The sequence below is a fragment of the Argopecten irradians genome, chromosome 3 (assembly GCF_041381155.1).
Source record: "Argopecten irradians isolate NY chromosome 3, Ai_NY, whole genome shotgun sequence".
In the NCBI taxonomy this organism is placed as follows: Eukaryota; Metazoa; Mollusca; class Bivalvia; order Pectinida; family Pectinidae; genus Argopecten; species Argopecten irradians.
Genome location: NC_091136.1, coordinates 62,556,572 through 62,578,263, shown reverse-complemented (window position 1 = coordinate 62,578,263; position 21,692 = coordinate 62,556,572). Strand labels below are relative to the sequence as shown.

The 21,692-nt window shown below is 35.8% G+C and overlaps 1 protein-coding gene across 2 annotated transcripts in view; it reads left to right on the top strand.

Annotated features, from left to right (window-relative positions):
- Positions 1-4,894: 4,894 nt before the first annotated feature.
- The window catches only part of LOC138319325 (uncharacterized), a 63,320-nt gene continuing 46,522 nt past the window's right edge, over positions 4,895-21,692 (top strand). The window contains exon 1 of one of the 2 annotated variants that reach the window (XM_069262401.1): positions 4,895-4,996. The gene's annotated coding sequence lies outside the window, so the exon portion shown is untranslated. Of the gene's footprint in view, positions 4,997-8,193; positions 8,898-21,692 lie in introns of those variants that run through there. The other variant, XM_069262400.1, reaches the window with a different exon arrangement.

Sequence of the window (21,692 nt, the reverse complement as noted above, 5' to 3'; positions counted from 1 at the left end):
GTATCGTACAGAAAAGCAAAGTTAGCTCAGCCCTCACAGGGGACTGAATGGAGTGTGTAAGTGTATCGTACAGAAAAGCAAAGTTAGCTCAGCTCTCACAGGGGACTGAATGGAGTGTGTAAAAGTAATTTCTATTTACAGAAAAGCAAAGTTAGCTCAGCCCTCACAGGGGACTGAATGGAGTGTGTAAGTGTATCGTAGAGAAAAGCATAGTTAGCTCAGCTCTCACAGAGGGACAGAATGGAGTGTGTAAGTGTATTGTACAGAAAAGCAAAGTTAGCTCAGCCTCACAGGGGACTGAATGGAGTGTGTAAGTGTATCTCACAGAAAAGCAAAGTTAGCTCAGCTCTCACAGGGGACTGAATGGAGTGTGTAAGTGTATCGTACAGAAAAGCAAAGTTAGCTCAGCTCTCACAGGGGACTGAATGGAGTGTGTAAGTGTATCGTACAGAAAAGCAAAGTTAGCTCAGCTCTCACAGGGGACTGAATGGAGTGTGTAAGTGTATATCGTACAGAAAAGCAAAGTTAGCTCAGCTCTCACAGGGGACTGAATGGAGTGTGTAAGTGTATCGTACAGAAAAGCAAAGTTAGCTCAGCTCTCACAGGGGACTGAATGGAGTGTGTAAGTGTATCGTACAGAAAAGCAAAGTTAGCTCAGCTCTCACAGGGGACTGAATGGAGTGTGTAAGTGTATCGTACAGAAAAGCAAAGTTAGCTCAGCTCTCACAGGGGACTGAATGGAGTGTGTAAGTGTATCGTACAGAAAAGCAAAGTTAGCTCAGCTCTCACAGGGGACTGAATGGAGTGTGTAAGTGTATCGTACAGAAAAGCAAAGTTAGCTCAGCTCTCACAGGGGACTGAATGGAGTGTGTAAGGTATCGTACAGAAAAGCAAAGTTAGCTCAGCTCTCACAGGGGACTGAATGGAGTGTGTAAGTGTATCGTACAGAAAAGCAAAGTTAGCTCAGCTCTCACAGGGGACTGAATGGAGTGTGTAAGGGTATCGTACAGAAAAGCAAAGTTAGCTCAGCTCTCACAGGGGACTGAATGGAGTGTGTAAGGGTATCGTACAGAAAAGCAAAGTTAGCTCAGCTCTCACAGGGGACTGAATGGAGTGTGTAAGGGTATCGTACAGAAAAGCAAAGTTAGCTCAGCTCTCACAGGGGACTGAATGGAGTGTGTAAGGGTATCGTACAGAAAAGCAAAGTTAGCTCAGCTCTCACAGGGGACTGAATGGAGTGTGTAAGGGTATCGTACAGAAAAGCAAAGTTAGCTCAGCTCTCACAGGGGACTGAATGGAGTGTGGCAAAGTAATTTCTTTTCCAGAAAAGCATGGGATATAACTCAGCTGTATGAACAAATTTGATCACAGTAGCCCCAGTTACATTCTTAATGTGTTAACGATGAACTGTCATCTTCATCAAACATACAAAATGTCCCATTTATAGATTGTGGTATAATGTAGACATGGGGTTACACAATGTAATGATGAGGTATAGATGGCCATGGGAGCCGTGTATATTGTCTGTAACAGAAACAGCTGAAGGAAGTTTTGTAGAAATAAATTTATTTATTCCATTACTATTGTCTTTATTGTTATCATCAGAACTGTATTACGTAGTCCTACAGTAAAATCTCTTTACCTCCAACTACAGGGCAACCAGCTCATAGTTCTAGTTCAAAGAAATCAGAGTATTTGAGTCATCAGAGATTGGTCATCCAGTCAAAAACTGAAATCTTAAATTATGATAAACCAAGCATGTCAATGACATTTTAACTTCTGTGTTTTACAGTATTTTAATTATTTAGAAGTTTTTTCAACTGTTATAATAATAATAGTGAAAATAAATGGATTAAAATACAGTAGATAAACCAATCTACAAGGTCAACCACCTGTTTAACGAATAGATGGTTTAAATACAATGTATGTGAGGGAAAGCAGATATTTTTGTTCAAAGAATAAGGGGTATTTGACGAATAGCAGTTCAAGCTATGTGAGGTTTTGTTACATGAACTATTCAGGGAAGCAGTCGGGACCATGCAATATGTTCAACAAATGGTGGATAGTGGATGATAGCGTATTCGAGTTAGAGGGGTCATATTGTATTGTGTTTACATGGGTGATACAGAAATATATTGGGTTCATGAAGAAAATTGTATTGGGTGATGTCTGCTTGTAGCTTAGCTTTGATGGTAATTGAGAGGTAAATTATGTATAAACAAATGAAACATATATTAGAAAACCTGGTATTTAGTATGCCAGAATTATACACTTTCTGGAGAACATATGATGATAGGCGCATAATTCTTAATTCTTTGAAACCCATGTGAGACAGCTGCCATATATTGGTCAAAGGTTGATGAATATTCTTTCGGTACTTTGGCTCTCCTCCTTTTGCAAAACCTGTTTCATCTTTAGACTACATGTTAAAGGGACATGACAACTTAGCTAAACTTGCAGTTGATGTAAATGTACAAGTGATAATTCCTTTTGATAAATGGAATTAATAGAAAAATCATATTGCAAAAACTTATTACTTATTACAGAACTTGACCCATTTTGTTACATAATTTCACTATTTGTTATGTTTTATTTTTCATGTCCTAGACACTAATGTTCTAGGCAAGTTGGCAAAGACATCAAGCAAACATCACTACCAGATCTGTAAAGGGACGTAACTCCATTGATAATAGTAAAACTGCTGTTACTCGAAATATCAAAGTTGCATTTTTTGATTGATATCTTTTGTCTTTTTAATCTGACTCCCGCCATTCTTTCCTTTTCTCACATTGATGGTTTCAACAAATTTATATGTTTCATATCCATTGGATTTTTTAATCCAATGGAATACATGTACTTTGACTTCAAGCCATCAATACCACATCACTGGACAGGCCTGCTACATTTTACACTGTCAGAGTAGTAAATGTTGTTTCTCAACAATACAACCACACAGACCAGACTGTTTCTCAGCTTTTCAGAGTAACATTATTTACCATAACAGGAAGTGCCAAACCATACACTTTGGATTTCACCAACTGTAAGCTGAAGTTCTTCCAGCCATGCTATTATAGTCTGTAGACTTTTTAAGTCAGCTGACCATAGGTCATGGTGACCTATTGCGATAGTCTTTTTTCCGTCGTCGTGCGTTGGTGCGTTGGGCGATATCCGTTAACATTTCCTTGTGAATGTGAAATCACAGAATCACAGAGTTATTGCCCTTTGCAATGATAATTATTATAGGACCTTGTGAACGTGATAACTATAGTAAATATACACCAAAGCTTAATGAAACTTTGTGTATTCACAGTAATTTACGGTGTTATTGCCCTTTGCACTAATTATTACTGTTGGACCTTGTAAACTGAACTAAATGTAACTTTGTATGTAGCTAACATTGGAAGATCTCCCGACAAATTTGAAAATCAGCTTGATTCGACGGTAAAATATGGAGTTATTGCCCTTTCCATGAAAATTACTATTGGACCTTGTGAGCGGGATAACTTGAAATCTTAGACAAGTTCTAAAATCGGCCTAATTTGACAGCATTTCAAGGAGTTATTGCCCTTTGCACTAATAATTATTATTGGACATTGTGAATACAATAACTTGAGTATATATGCACCAAGCTTAATGAAACTTTGTAGTTAGACTAACATTATATAGATCTAGGACGAGTTCGAAAATCAACCGGATTCAATTGCAACTTACAGAGTTATTTCCCTTTGCACTCATAATTATTATTGGACCTTGTGAATACAATGACTTGAATAAATATGCACTCAGCTTCATGAAACTTTGTATTTACACTAAAATTTGAAAGATCTCGGACAAGTTCGAAAAGCGACCTGATTAGATTGTAACTTACAGAGTTATTGCCCTTTAGAATTATAATTATTGAATCTTGTGAATATGATAACTTGAATTAATATGCACTCAGCTTCATGAAACTTTGTATTTAGACTAAAATTGGAAAGATCTCGGACAATTTGAAAATCGACCTGATTAGATTGTAACTTACGAAGTTATTGCCCTTTGCAATTATATTTATTCAATCTTGTGAACATGATAACTTGAGTTAATATGCACCGAGCTTAATAAAATTTTCTATGTAGACTAACAATGGAAAGATCTCGGATGACTTTAAAAATCAGCTTGATTCATGATCAATTGTAACTTATGGAGTTATTGCCCTTTGCAATTATATAATTATTGAATCTTGTGAACATGATAACTTGAGTAAATATGATCTGAACTTAATGAAACTTTGCATATAGACTGATATTGAAAATATCTCGAACAATTTTGAAAACAAGCTTGATTCCACTATAACTTATTTAAGGAGTTATTGCCCTTTGCAATAAGAACTATTGAACCTTGTGAACACGGTAATGTGAGTGAATATGCACCAAGCTTAATGAAACTTTGTATGTAGACCTATTAGATGTATGTTCCTATTTCATGAACAAAAGACATCAGTTGGCTAGTAAACGACATAACTAATTTGTATCAAATACCAGGTGACCTTTAAAGCCTATGGGCCTCTTCTTCTTTGGTAGATTGTTTTCCTCTGATAAAACTGGTGCTTTCTAAAACTATTAGTGTTAGCACTCAAATGTGCATATGTAAAATTTTATATTACTTGGATGGATTTAATATTCCAATTAGTTTGTTGACAACTAAACCCTACAGACGATAGTCATACATATAAGATATAAATGAGATTTAATTTCCTGACAGGTACAGGTAGATATAAACAGCTTTAGAATGTCAGCCCACGAAATTAAAGGTACAGAAGCCATGAGATGTGATTGATTTGAAGAATCATTACGGCTAAATATGCAGCCATTTGATATGCCTGATTACCTCCCTTCAGAATAACTGCAGCGTACATATTTCTGGTAGAAAGACATCATGTCCCTACTAACCCTAACACATGTTACACCTGTGGCCTTGCTGGAGGAAAAACGGTGCTATTTGATAGCGTGGAGATTTGGTGAGAACTTTGGGTGAGACCACCTCCTACAGGTTTGTCTGTGACCATCAGCCCTAGTAAACAGTATGATATTGGTATGAAAAGTGTTGATAAGATCTGTCCTTGTGATAATGATTATAAGCTTGAACTTTAATAATCTACCATTTATTGTCCTTGTCTATTCCGTTGTATGACCTGGGTTTTTTCCCATAGAAACTTAGTATTTAGGGTGTGTGGATGGCAGTGGCTGCCAAAGACTATCAAATGACAGCTGATCGAAAGTGAAGTTGACATCCAAACATTAATTCTGAAAAAACACAGTCATACACAAATGAAATGGTATTTAAACTTTAATTGGTACTCTCAGATAAATTTAGGACATTCGTAATGTATTAGATAGGTAAGGAATTTCAAATTTGTACATAATTATGGCAATTGATGTAATGTAGATTGAATAGTCAAGGTCTATCATTAATGTTCTGTAATTACTACAGAATACACTTTGAGAACCTGACTAGCCCAGTCCTAGTGTCAGTAAGCTGTAGGCAGCTCGAGGGCCTGTGTAAATTGTTTAAAAGTACTTTTAATTGACTTAAAGAATACAGTTATTTGATCTTTGGATAACAGTTTAAATGGTCAGTGAGATTACATTACAGAAAGTATCAGTAGGAACATCATGATCAAAGATAAAAACAGAAATGTCCATCTATAGAGAGATTTAAATATCCTCGATAGCAAGGCTATCAATCATTTTTATCTAATGAAAATACTCTGTGACATGGTTTTGAAAAGATCATAACCTATATTTTTAGCCCACCATCATCAGATGGTGGGCTATTCTGATGATGGTGGGCTATTCAAATCGCCCTGCGTCCGTGGTCCGTCGTCCGCCGTCCGTCATCCGTCCGTAAACAATGCTTGTTATCACTATTTCTTAAAAACTGCTGCAGGGATTTTGTTCAAACTTCACATGGAGGGTCCCCTTGGTCCCTAGTTTTGCCATACAGATTTTGAGGCTGATCGGAAAAACAAGATGGCCGCCAGGCAGCCATCTTTGATTTTGGCAGTTGAAGTTTGTTATCGATATTTCTTGAGAACTACTGAAGGGATTTTGTTCAAACTTCACATGAAGGTTACCCTTGGTCCCTAGTTGTGCCATACAGATTTTGAGGCTGATCGGAAAAACAAGATGGCCGCCAGGCAGCCATCTTTGATTTTGGCAGTTGAAGTTTGTTATCGATATTTCTTGAGAACTACTGAAGGAATTTTGTTCAAACTTCACATGGAGGTTACCCTTGGTCCCTATTTGTGCCATACAGATTTTGAGGCTGATAGGAAAAACAAGATGGCCGCCAGGTGGCCATCTTGGATTTTGATAGTTAAGGTTTGATATCCCTATTTCTCAAAAAGTGCTGAAGGGATCTTTCTCAAATTTAATATGTAGGTTCCCCTAGTGCCCTTGTTGTGCATATTGCATTTTTGGACCAATCGGTGAATAAGATGGCCGCCAGGCCGCCATCTTGGATTTTGATAGTTAAAGTTTGTTATGGCTATTTCTCAGATAGTACTGAAGGGATCTGTCTCAAATTTCATATGTAGGTTCCCCTAGGGACCTAGTTGTGCATATTGCATTTTGAGACAGATCGGTCAACAAGATGGCCGCCAGGCAGCCATCAGGCGGCCATCTTGTATTTTGTTATTCAAAGTTTGTTATCGCTATTTCTCAGAAAGTACTGAAGGGATCTGTCTCAAAATTCATATGTAGGTTCCCCTAGGGCCCTAGTTGTGCACATTGTGATTTGGGACTGATTGATCAACAAAATTGCTACCAGGCAGCCATCTTGGATTTTTATATTCAAAATTTGTTATCGCTATTTCTCAGAAAGTCTTGAATGGATCTTTCTCAAATTTCACATGTAGGTTCCCCTAGGGCCCTAGTTGTGCATATTGTGATTTGGGACCGATTGATCAACAAGATGGCCGCCAAGGAGTCATCTTGGAATTTGATAGTTGAAGTTTGTTACCGCTATTTCTCAAAAAGTACTGAAGCGATCTGTCTCAAATTTTATATGTAGTATGTTTGAAAAAGTTTAAAAAGTAGAGAAAAGATCCATCTTTCCTTTGTCAGATATAGATCATTCTTTGGTGGGCGCCAAGATCCCTCTGGGATCTCTTGTTAGATTTGCAATAAAAAAAATTAATTTTACTGTAAAACTATTAACCTAAATTTAATCGACTAATAGAGAAAGAATAAGAACACATAACGAAAAAAAATAATGTATACCTTCACACTCATTGATTTTTCTTATTTAATGAAAGCGTTTCTTGACCTAACAACCTAAAATTGTCTTGATTTCATTACCAAGTTATTTATGATTAACACGTTAATTCCTTGATTGGTGTAGCTGTTGTGTTTATGTAACAATGTTCGTGCTGGGTGGAACCGCATCACTGAACTTTATATAGATTTTTGAGATCAATTTATTGGATTGTTTGTGAAATAGGGAACAGCAGGTGAGATGTATACCAGAACTGTTGGTTATTTCCGGTCTATCGGGACTTGATGAAGTGTGACCACCTGTTCTAATAGTCCTGACGGTTCTCCTTGTACAGGTACCAATACCAGTCCTACAGAACTGGTGCAGCATCCGAGTGGCAGCCAACCTTTTAAGGAAAACCACTGATATATATGGTAGTATTGGAGACCTACTGGTGTAGTGGAATGTTGCCTATTAACATCTGCAATACTAGCATACTGCATTATCTTATCAACAATATCATCATATCTAATTTAGGGGTTTATGTGTGACAACTTCCATAGAACCAATATTTTTGTACACAGTTGCTGAACCGGAATGTCTGGTGCTTCCAACTTTTTTGGTCCTTGTGTCTGCTTTGTTCTGAAGGTTACTGTAACAGCATGGCTTCATGACGGGCGACTTTTGTAAGACTTACTGATGTCAGGCCTATTGTTTTCTGTGTAACAAGGCTTCATACACCAGGGAAGTACACAGGAGGTAGAGAGAATGTTCCAATCTAGAACAATATGATTCTGGGTTCTTGATTAGTTTCCAGTAGAACGATTCATACTTGCAGTCCAGAATTGATAAGCTGAAATGTATACATAATACTAAATACAACTTGTCTGTGTATTACATAGAATCTCTGAGAAAGGTTTCGAGTATTGTTTAACGAGTAGAAAGTTTCTTTTGTACTTGTTACGTAATTATTACAGAGGCTCCATTGTTCAAGAGAATATTACTGGAGTTATCCTTGTATAGATACACAAAAGTTTCTGCTATACCAGAACACTCTCCTATTTTGGAATAAAAAACATGTAACTTTAAAGATCTAATTATGAAGAGGCTAATATATTTCTTGATTCGGCTTTGAAGTGAAATGGTGCGAGGGTTTAAATGCCACAAGTGGGTATGAATACTGGAGAGTGGTTAGAGATAAGATAGATCTATATACACCTGTACCATATGTGTTTGGATATTAGCTCACTAAATATTTCTTACTGTGCCAAATACCCATATTATATTACAGATATTTGGAATGTGCGACCATTCCAGTCGTAGACCATTTCAAATGACATACAGGTATCTTGGACATTGTTTTATATAGATAAATCAGGAAGCCACTTTTCTTATCTAATTGAACAACACTGATAAGGACTGGTGGCACAATAATGAGGAGTGGCCAGGGAGATGTGTGGGATTAATTAGGACAGATGATATTAATTAGGACAAGTGACTGATAAAGACAGGTACCATCATCAAGAACAGATGACATTAACAAGGACAGGGATCATCAATAAAGGATATCAATTAGGATAAGTGGCATAGTCATGTGCCACTTCGGGAGGATGAGTGGCACCTCTGAGGACAGCTGATGATCCAAACACAATCAAAGGAAGGAGGTGAGTTTGTTATCAATTTTTTCTTTTGAAATCCAAATTAGGAATGAAGTGTTACTTACGATGGCCGACAGCGACCGTCAAAAAAAAACTCCTTCAAAATGTTTTTCGTACCTAACTATCCAATGATATTTAAGTACAAATCTGAGTATCTATTCCCCCCACCTTATGATATAATGTAACCCTTCGGCAATTGTTCACCGTCACCGTAACAAGTTCTATACTGCAACCCAGATTGGTGTTATTGGAATACACCTACTACATACTGCAACCCAGATTGGTGTTATTGGAATACACCTACTACATACTGCAACCCAGATTGGTGTTATTGGAATACACCTACTACATACTGCAACCCAGATTGGTGTTATTGGAATACACCTACTACATACTGCAACCCAGATTGGTGTTATTGGAATACACCTACCACATACTGCAACCCAGTTTGGTGTTATTGGAATACACCTACCACATACTGCAACCCAGATTGGTGTAATTGGAATACACCTACTACATACTGCAACCCAGATTGGTGTTATTGGAATACACCTACCACATACTGCAACCCAGATTGGTGTTATTGGAATACACCTACTACATACTGCAACCCAGTTTGGTGTTATTGGAATACACCTACTACATACTGCAACCCAGTTTGGTGTTATTGGAATACACCTACTACATACTGCAACCCAGATTGGTGTTATTGGAATACACCTACTACATACTGCAACCCAGATTGGTGTTATTGGAATACACCTACTACATACTGCAACCCAGTTTGGTGTTATTGGAATACACCTACTACATACTGCAACCCAGTTTGGTGTTATTGGAATACACCTACTACATACTGCAACCCAGTTTGGTGTTATTGGAATACACCTACTACATACTGCAACCCAGTTTGGTGTTATTGGAATACGCCTACCACATACTGCAACCCAGATTGGTGTTATTGGAATACACCTACTACATACTGCAACCCAGTTTGGTGTTATTGGAATACACCTACTACATACTGCAACCCAGTTTGGTGTTATTGGAATACACCTACTACATACTGCAACCCAGTTTGGTGTTATTGGAATACACCTACTACATACTGCAACCCAGTTTGGTGTTATTGAAATACACCTACCACATACTGCAACCCAGTTTGGTGTTATTGGAATACACCTACCACATACAGCTCTATGTTTTTGCTGTATTTTGCACTGACTGAAAACAGCTGTATTATAGAATTTTAGAAGTGTGCCGATTGGACTGATCTACTTCCATGGAAAAACATTGTTTGAAAGACTGACATATTTACAACAGTGTTGGCATCATTAAGCTAAAATATGTATGCATATAATATGTATATATATAACATGTTTTTGATGAATGTTGCAGGATAAAGTAGACATGGCCATTGCCTTAAAATATAAATTGTATTGGCTTGGGTCAGAAAGAAAAAAATGGATCACCATAGACTCACCACTTTTGTCTTTCTTAACCCTGGTCATGTTACAGCTTACCACGTATATTTTAAGACACTGACCATGTATTCTCTATATGTCATAGATAGCCTAGGATAATTTATTTGTAACTTGTATACAGGACCTAGGCATTCCCCTATGTCAGGTTTTGTCCTTTGTGCCTTTGTATGTCATGTGATGACCTAGGCATTCCCCTATGTCAGGTTTTGTCCTTTGTGCCTTTGTATGTCATGTGATGACCTAGGCATTCCCTTCCCCTATGTCAGGTTTTGTCCTTTGTGCCTTTGTATGTCATGTGATGACCTAGGCATTCCCTTCCCCTATGTCAGGTTTTGTCCTTTGTGCCTTTGTATGTCATGTGATGACCTAGGCATTCCCTTCCCCTATGTCAGGTTTTGTCCTTTGTGCCTTTGTATGTCATGTGATGACCTAGGCATTCCCTTCCCCTATGTAAGGTTTTGTCCTTTGTGCCTTTATATGTCATGTGATGACCTAGGCATTCCCTTCCCCTATGTCAGGTTTTGTCCTTTGTGCCTTTGTATGTCATGTGATGTCTTCGCGCATCTTTAATATCAACATTTGTCATTTATTGTCTATTATGCTGTCTTTGTATCATTATATGTCATGTATTTTCCAGCTTTGTTTATGTATCTAAATTTGCATCTTCATGTTTAAAAATTTCCATAGTACGTGCATTTTGATTTGGCAGTTTAACAGCTCTACTGTTTTCATAATTCAAACCTTTTTGTTGCTATTTATTTTTGCAAATTCTTATCACCCATGAAGTACACGAAATTCAATAGCATGTGAAAATGTTACATTATTGTCCATTACTGTCAATGAAGGTCATATTTACTGACCATTGTTCTATGTGATATATTGTCCATTATCTGTGTTGTATGTCCTGTGATCCATCATTGTTCCCATTGATAGTTATGGTACCTGCTGTTTATTTGCTGTAGTTGGACCTACTTTGTATCAACAATTAGTACAGTTGTTGTTACCTGTTATGTCATTGTATAGTGTGTCATCATCACTACCACTGTCAATCTATTGACTGTGGATCTAATTGATCTCTTACTCAATTTTAAGGTTTTTTGACTGTCACTTGTGTTAGATAAACATCCTGATTGACTCCCTGTTCCCCTCCCCCCCCATACCCCCCCTCCCAAACAATCTGGCAGACCTGTATCATTGTGCTCCCATCGTAGCTCCTCCCCTCCCCCCCTGACTGACTGTTTCAGCACCCACCCCCCCCCCAGTATGCCTGTATCATTGTGACCTCCTCCCACGGCCCCCACCCCACTCCTATAGATCCCACATTGTGATTGAGTCTGCTCCATGTTCCCCCCTCCCGATATTATCTGACAGACCTGTGTCATTGTATCCAACAGTTGGTGTACATTCCAGCCATTGATTGTAACTATTCATGCTTTAACAAGCTTTCAATTATTGATGTGTTTTATCAATTTTTACTTGAATTATTGATCTTTGTTTCAGTACCAGTATGTCATTGTAGACATTTCACTGGTACACATTCCACAAATGTGTGGGGTATCCTCTGTTTAATACTGTCTGTCACACAATATGTGATATAGACAAACTAGATATACACATTTATTGTTTATACAGTCTGTGATATAGACAAACTAGATATACACATTTATTGTTTATACAGTCTGTGATATAGACAAAATAGATATACACATTTATTGTTTATACAGTCTGTGATATAGACAAACTAGATATACACATTTATTGTTTATACAGTCTGTGATATAGACAAAATAGATATACACATTTATTGTTTATACAGTCTGTGATATAGACAAACTAGATATACACATTTATTGTTTATACAGTCTGTGATATAGACAAACTAGATATACACATTTATTGTTTATAGGGATCAACCAACTAAATAAAAAAAGACCTTCGAAATGGCCCCTGTGTATACAAGATTGAGCCCAGGATAGAATTTTAACCCGGCCGCTGATTGGCTGGCTAATTATGAATTTCAAAAGTAAAAATGTTTTCTGACAGGTAATTATTCCTAGATAACCATGATATGAATTTGGAAATTCATATTGCGATTTAGGTTCAAAATATCAACTTTGATAATGAATAGGTAAAAGCATTAGAATTTCAGGATTTTTTAGTGCAAAATGCGCCTGATTTCAATAAAGCTACCCTGGTTGGAGTTTGAGCAGAAGGACCCAAACTTTTTTTTCTATTTAGTGTTATATGAGAACCTAGACTTTAATTATAGAACACAATAGCTAACTAATATTCCTTTATTTTAATAATACAGTACAAAACTTTAACAAAGTTTAACACTGTGGTCTATGTAAAATTATTTAGTTGGTTGCTCTCTATACAGTCTGTGATATAGACAAATTAGATATACACATTTATTGTTTATACAGTCTGTGATATAGACAAACTAGATATACACATTTATTGTTTATACAGTCTGTGATATAGAAAAAACCCACATATATATGGTGTACCTAATGTCTTTAGATTTATTTATAATGGGCCTTGTAAATTACATTGTCTGTGTAAGTCGCCACTTAGATACCACACAGTTAGATGCAATATTTTATATCTCTCGAAAGAATTTGTTTTTGTTTGAATCAGTACTGGATTGGGTTTGCCTCTCAAGACAGAAATAAATATTCAGTTACGGTCTTTAATATTATGTCTAGTTATTTGGATGATGTTGTCCGGTGCTTGCTTACAAAATAATGTAAATTGTACTAATTGTACTACAAACTGAACAAGGACAATTTTAAAGTATAAGAAAATGCTTAACGATATTGTAGAGGAGCATGTAAATCGTAAAGTTATTCAATTTAACATTAAATATCATAAAGAATTGTATTCATAGGAAGGGGATTAGATTGCAAAATGGCTCTGAGCAACTTTCGAAAGAGCAATTTTATTTATTGATTTATATTAATCAGTTTAAATAAGGTTTTCATAAACCATTTTGGATTTATTCTAAAGAGAATAAATGATCTCCAAAAACCAAACCCCAATGCTCTAGTTGTTTGGATGATCATGTTGGGTGACATCTCTGTACAACTCTCTATAATTCTGTCATTGATGGTCATACAAAGGATATAAAGCTCTTTATATGATGCCATTATGGTCAATTAACTTATTATAGTATTGAAAGGTATCTGAGGAATTTGATACCATTTCAGACTTATAAAATATGAGCTGTTGTTTTTATTCTTAGGAAGACATTATTATTAATAATGATTTTACTTAAACATCTTAACGGATTCTCACAGCAGTTTGCAAATTAATTCTTAATTAATCATTAAGAAATTATGAGCCTAAAGACTCGTGGCATATCAGATTATTGAACTTGTTTGATAAATTTCATATTGCATAGCCAATCGTGTAAGATCCTCTATATACATTTAATGTATTATTGCAAAGGATTATTTTTTCCAAATTAATATGCAATAACAAGATCTTTATTGTGTCATCACAATGATGTCAGATTTTCGCACCATTCTCAGATTTTTTTTAGCCCACCATTATCGGTCTACAAGATGTCCAACTGGCTGCCATCTTGGATTTTGTCGTTGAAGTTTGTGTCTGCTGTTTCTCAGGCGAAGTTCTGAAGCGATCTGTCTCAAATTTTATATGTAGCATGTTTGATCTCTTGGATCTCTTGTTCATATTGGTATAAAAGAAGACCATTTAGAATATCATATTTAGTATGAAAACAAAGACAAATTTGTTATTGTTATATTGATTAACACATTATATCACAGTTTCACAGTTTCTCTTTCTGAACACTAGAACCTTATCTCTTTTTGGACAATTTGAAATATTTAGATGGTATTAATATTGCTGAACTTAGGATTGACAGATTTTGACATTTCTTATGTACGTCTTCCCTTTTTTTAAGAAATCTAGTTTCAGCCTGACCATGCACTATCAGAGAGGTAACACTGGACACCCTTGCTGATGTTAATTATCATGTGTATACATCTGATCATCTAATCCCCATTAGTATTTAGCTGTATCAAGCTGTCCGTCTGGGACACTAATGTAACACCTTAGGGTTCCTGTCAGTAAATCTTTATATCTCTCCTGACTAGTGCAAAACCTTGTCTCGTCCATAATACACACATGAAGATCAGCTAAAACCATTGTTAAAGCTGAATTAAAAATGATTTGAGATGACTTTCCCTTCAGACCTGAACTGTTACTGACATGCTGGGAGGTTCAAGTTAATGGTTTTAATTGAACAGTTACATGTTATCAGTGTGTAAAACAGGTGTAATAATAGATCAAAAGGTCACATATAGGCCACCTCTGTATAATTACTAGGTATATCACCATTTTATTGACTGTGGAAAACATTATGTAATTATCATTTCTTGTGAAGGCATACTAGAAATTTGGTTAAGTGTTCTTTATTAGACTTGTGGTAGCCCAGCTTTAATGATTATACACGTTCTATAAGACTTGTGATAGCCCTGTTATAATGATTACATATAATTGTTCTATAAGACTTGTGGTAGCCCTGTTATAATGATTACATATAATGTTCTTAAGACTTGTGGTAGCCCTGTTATAATGATTACATATAATTGTTCTATAAGATTGTGGTATATAAGACTTGTGTAGCCTGTTATAATGATTATATCTAAAGCCGTGACTTGTGGTAGCCCTGTTATAATGATTACATATAAGTGTTCTATAAGACTTGTGGTAGCCCTGTTATAATGATTACATATAAGTGTTCTATAAGACTTGTGGTAGCCCTGTTATAATGATTACATATAAGTGTTCTTTATTAGACTTGTGGTAGCCCAGCTTTAATGATTATACACGTTCTATAAGACTTGTGATAGCCCTGTTATAATGATTACATATAATTGTTCTATAAGACTTGTGGTAGCCCTGTTATAATGATTACATATAAGTGTTCTATAAGACTTGTGGTAGCCCTGTTATAATGATTACATATAAGTGTTCTATAAGACTTGTGGTAGCCCTGTTATAATGATTACATATAAGTGTTCTATAAGACTTGTGGTAGCCCTGTTATAATGATTACATATAAGTGTTCTATAAGACTTGTGGTAGCCCTGTTATAATGATTACATATAAGTGTTCTATAAGACTTGTGGTAGCCCAGCTTTAATGATTATACACGTTCTATAAGACTTGTGGTAGCCCTGTTATAATGATTACATATAAGTGTTCTATAAGACTTGTGGTAGCCCTGTTATAATGATTACATATAAGTGTTCTATAAGACTTGTGGTAGCCCTGTTATAATGATTACATATAAGTGTTCTATAAGACTTGTGGTAGCCCTGTTATAATGATTACATATAAGTGTTCTATAAGACTTGTGGTAGCCCTGTTATAATGATTACATATAAGTGTTCTATAAGACTTGTGGTAGCCCAGCTATAATGATTACATATAATTGTTCTATAAGACTTGTGGTAGCCCTGTTATAATGATTACATATAAGTGTTCTATAAGACTTGTGGTAGCCCTGTTATAATGATTACATATGTTCTAAGATTGTTCTAATAAGACTTGTGGTAGCCCTGTTATAATGATTACATATATAGTGTTCTATAAGACTTGTGGTAGCCCTGTTATAATGATTACATATAAGTGTTCTATAAGACTTGTGGTAGCCCTGTTATAATGATTACATATAATTGTTCTATAAGACTTGTGGTAGCCCTGTTATAATGATTACATAAGTGTCAATAGTTGTTAGCCCGCTATAAGACTTGTGGTAGCCCTGTTATAAATGATTACATATAATTGTTCTATAAGACTTGTGGTAGCCCAGTTATAATGATTACATATAAGTGTTCTATAAGACTTGTGGTAGCCCTGTTATAATGATTACATATAAGTGTTCTATAAGACTTGTGGTAGCCCTGTTATAATGATTACATATAAGTGTTCTATAAGACTTGTGGTAGCCCTGTTATAATGATTACATATAAGTGTTCTATAAGACTTGTGGTAGCCCTGTTATAATGATTACATATAAGTGTTCTATAAGACTTGTGGTAGCCCTGTTATAATGATTACATATAAGTGTTCTATAAGACTTGTGGTAGCCTGGTTAAGTGTTCCTTGTGGTAGCTGTTATAATGATTACATATAAGTGTTCTATAAGACTTGTGGTAGCCCTGTTATAATGATTACTATAAGTGTTCATAATTCTATAAGACTTGTGGTAGCCCTGTTATAATGATTACATATAAGTGTTCTATAAGACTTGTGGTAGCCCTGTTATAATGATTACATATAAGTGTTCTATAAGACTTGTGGTAGCCCAGTTATAATGATTACATATAAGTGTTCTATAAGACTTGTGGTAGCCCTGTTATAATGATTACATATAAGTGTTCTATAAGACTTGTGGTAGCCCTGTTATAATGATTACATATAAGTGTTCTATAAGACTTGTGGTAGCCCTGTTATAATGATTACATATAAGTGTTCTATAAGACTTGTGGTAGCCCTGTTATAATGATTACATATAAGTGTTCTATAAGACTTGTGGTAGCCCTGTTATAATGATTACATATAAGTGTTCTATAAGACTTGTGGTAGCCCTGTTATAATGATTACATATAAGTGTTCTATAAGACTTGTGGTAGCCCTGTTATAATGATTACATATATAAGTGTTCTATAAGACTTGTGGTAGCCCTGTTATAATGATTACATATAAGTGTTCTATAAGACTTGTGGTAGCCCAGTTATAATGATTACATATATGTTCTATAAGACTTGTGGTAGCCCTGTTATAATGATTACATATAAGTGTTCTATAAGACTTGTGGTAGCCCTGTTATAATGATTACATATAAGTGTTCTATAAGACTTGTGGTAGCCCTGTTATAATGATTACATATAGTGTTCTATAAGACTTGTGGTAGCCCTGTTATAATGATTACATATAAGTGTTCTATAAGACTTGTGGTAGCCCATGTTATAATGATTACATATAAGTGTTCTATAAGACTTGTGGTAGCCCTGTTATAATGATTACATATAAGTGTTCTATAAGACTTGTGGTAGCCCTGTTATAATGATTACATATAAGTGTTCTATAAGACTTTGTGGTAGCCCTGTTATAATGATTACATATAAGTGTTCTATAAGACTTGTGGTAGCCCTGTTATAATGATTACATATAAGTGTTCTATAAGACTTGTGGTAGCCCTGTTATAATGATTACATATAAGTGTTCTATAAGACTTGTGGTAGCCCAGCTATAATGATTACATATAAGTGTTCTATAAGACTTGTGGTAGCCCTGTTATAATGATTACATATAAGTGTTCTATAAGACTTGTGGTAGCCCTGTTATAATGATTACATATAAGTGTTCTATAAGACTTGTGGTAGCCCAGCTATAATGATTACATATAATGTTCTATAAGACTTGTGGTAGCCCTGTTATAATGATTACATATAAGTGTTCTATAAGACTTGTGGTAGCCCTGTTATAATGATTAATAAAGTGTTCTATAAGACTTGTGGTAGCCCAGCTATAATGATTACATATAATTGTTCTATAAGACTTGTGGTAGCCCTGTTATAATGATTACATATAAGTGTTCTATAAGACTTGTGGTAGCCCTGTTATAATGATTACATATAAGTGTTCTATAAGACTTGTGGTAGCCCTGTTATAATGATTACATATAAGTGTTCTATAAGACTTGTGGTAGCCCTGTTATAATGATTATAAGTGTTCAATAAGACTTGTGGTAGCCCAGCTATAATAATTACATATAAGTGTTCTATAAGACTTGTGGTAGCCCTGTTATAATGATTACATATAAGTGTTCTATAAGACTTGTGGTAGCCCTGTTATAATGATTATAAGTGTTCAATAAGACTTGTGGTAGCCCAGCTATAATAATTACATATAAGTGTTCTATATGACTTGTGGTAGCCCAGCTATAATAATTACATATAAGTGTTCTATAAGACTTGTGGTAGCCCTGTTATAATGATTATAAGTGTTCAATAAGACAACTGGTTGCCCAAATGTTCCACAGGAGTTGTACCCCCAGTTATAGGACTTAAAAGGCATATTTTTATATGAAGTATTGTAGCTAAGGGTTTTGTGCTACTTGTTCCTTTATTTGACCTCTAAATAATAGTGAAGGTCATACTTAGTTTGTCGAACGTTCTAGACAGCACTGTCCTGGAGTATTAATAAACAACTTCTCTGAAAGGTTTGCTTCTCTGAAAATAACACAGGTCAATTTTATAATGAACTTTGGTATATTCACTGGCACGATCTTAGTTAGTAAGACATTCAGATGCATTTTACTATAAAGGTTAGACTTTGTATAGGCAAACAGGTAAATTTTGCATTTTCTTGTAGATTAGGAAAGAGAGTACTTTACTCAACTCATTTCAGTTTCCAGTTTTGTGTCAGTTGTTGTCTCTTGGGACTTGAAAACCTGTGAGATTCCAAGTTATAATTTGTAGTAGATGTAACTTTAGACACAGTCAGAATATAATCCTGCTTAAAACTTTGAGATATTAAGTAAAACATTTTTTTGTAAGGTACCGTGGCAACTCTGTGACTTCTTGTAACAAAATGTTTGTTTATACACAGGTAGCAATCTATGGAAATCAAGTTGTTCACATCGATGACCTTGACTTTAGGTGATCTCGATAGCCTTAAGATGCTTGTAGATATGTCAGTGGCTCTGTAGCATGCTGAAGTGAAATGTGTACAAAGTTACTTAGAATGAATGACCTTGACCCAATTCCTGGTCAAAAAGGCAACTATGGAAAAGCCAAAAGAATTCAATTTTGGTCTGGCATATTTAACAATAGTCTAGTATGGCAAGACTAATATATTGCTTTTCCACCAGCAGCATTGTCAGCATTTGTATTAAAGTCCATATTTCCCAAAAAGGTACCCCCAGTATATGGCATCATTCAAAAAGGTACCCCAGTATATGGCATCATTCAAAAAGGTACCCCAGTATATGCAAAAAGGTACCCCAGTATATGGCATCATTCAAAAAGGTACCCCCAGTATATGGCATCATTCAAAAAGGTACCCCCAGTATATGGCATCATTCAGAAAGGTACCCCCAGTATATGGCATCATTCAGAACATTTGTTGAAAATTAAGAATTTCGTTGCAGTCCACTGAGAATTTGCCTCAGTCTACTTTTAACGGTCAAGTTAATCTTTATACCTGGAATCGGAACAAATGTGGGTTGTATTTATAGACAAAGATATCAGTTCTATTTAGGTAAAGATAAAAATATTGGTTCTAGTGTTTTGGGGGTGAAAAATTCAAAATCTTAGTTGATTTCAAGAATTTATTAAAATCATTACCAATCTTAATGAAATTTCATTTAGTTACAATTTGCATCTTTTAGAACATAAATTATGTGCAAAGATTGACAAAATCATTAACCAGGTTCTAATACCATTGTGGTAAAGTATTCAAAAGTTTGGGAAATTTTACAAATTGGTATTAAAGTTAACCTTTTGTCAAAGTTTATAAATGTTTATATAGATCTGATTTTACTGAGGCTTGGTCAAGTGCTAGTACTATACTAGGAGAAGTATCTGTCTTTTTTGTCTTCTAACAATATTGTATAGAAAGCAGGATAAGTGAGACAAATAATCATTTATAATTCTTATGATAATTTAGAGGCTAAGAGATGTTAATGACCGATTCCTTTTATTTTCAACTTTTTTTACTTAAATTTTCTTGAATTTAAATTTCTTGTTGATTTAAACCACATGAAATGTAGTTACATAGAAATCTCATTTTTATCATTTGTTTCATTTTAACTGTGCAATGTTATCACACTTATGTGAATGAAGTGATAAGATTTGTTGAGATCCCCTATAACTTATGTGTAGCACGCTCTGTGTATGTCGTGTAATAGGACAGATGCTGATTGATTACATCGATCTGTGTGCTGTATTACAGGGCTCCCGCTTTAAGACTTGTAACTTTTATTGTTTACCCCTTATCTAACAATGTTTGCACTGCTTAAGCTATTTGCATTAAGGTTGGACTGAGAGAATTCTATGGTCCAATACCAGCCCACAACAGGGATCAACACTCATTGTACACTTGACTTATATTTTATATAGTAAATATTTTAACTCAACTTTTTATGTAATCACACTCAGATTCTCAAGAAAAAGTTATAAGTTTTTGTGTGTATACAATGAATAGACAGCTTCATGCTAGTTTTTTCATCTTTATACAATTTTGTCTAAAGATTCTTAAATCATATTTGTTCAAGTCGTTTGCTTTCAGAATCTAAAGAATCCATATCTATACCAAAGTAAGTCAAAAGTTTCTGTAACAATTCAGATAATTTCCTATATCAAATACAAGGTAACAATTGTAAGCTATAAGTGGGTCTAGTCCTGGGTATTGGTGTTGTGGGTATCAGTGGGTCTAGTCCTGGGTATTTGTGTTTTGGGTATCAGTGGGTCTAGTCCTGGGTATTGGTGTTGTGGGTATCAGTGGGTCTAGTCCTGGGTATTTGTGTTTTGGGTATCAGTAGGTCTAGTCCTGGGTATTGGTGTTGTGGGTATCAGTGGGTCTAGTCCTGGGTATTGGTGTTTTGGGTATCAGTGGGTCTAGTCCTGGGTATTTGTGTTTTGGGTATCAGTGGGTCTAGTCCTGGGTATTGGTGTTGTGGGTATCAGTGGGTCTAGTCCTGGGTATTGGTGTTGTGGGTATCAGTGGGTCTAGTCCTGGGTATTGGTGTTGTGGGTATCAGTGGGTCTAGTCCTGGGTATTGGTGTTTTGGGTATCAGTGGGTCTAGTCCTGGGTATTGGTGTTTTGGGTATCAGTGGGTCTAGTCCTGGGTATTGTGTGTTTTGGGTATCAGTGGGTCTAGTCCTGGGTATTGGTGTTGTGGGTATCAGTGGGTCTAGTCCTGGGTATTGTGTTTTGGTATCAGTGGTTCTAGTCCTGGGTATTGGTGTTATGGGTATCAGTGGGTCTAGTCCTGGGTATCAGTGGGTCTAGTCCTGGGTATTGGTGTTATGGGTATCAGTGGGTCTAGTCCTGAGTATTGGTGTTGTGGGTATCAGTGAGTCTAGTCCTGGGTATTGGTGCTTTGGGTATCAGTGGGTCTAGTCCTGGGTATTTGTGTTTTGGGTATCAGTGGGTCTAGTCCTGGGTATTGGTGTTATGGGTATCAGTGGGTCTAGTCCTGGGTATCAGTGGGTCTAGTCCTGGGTATTGGTGTTATGGGTATCAGTGGGTCTAGTCCTTGGTATCAGTGGGTCT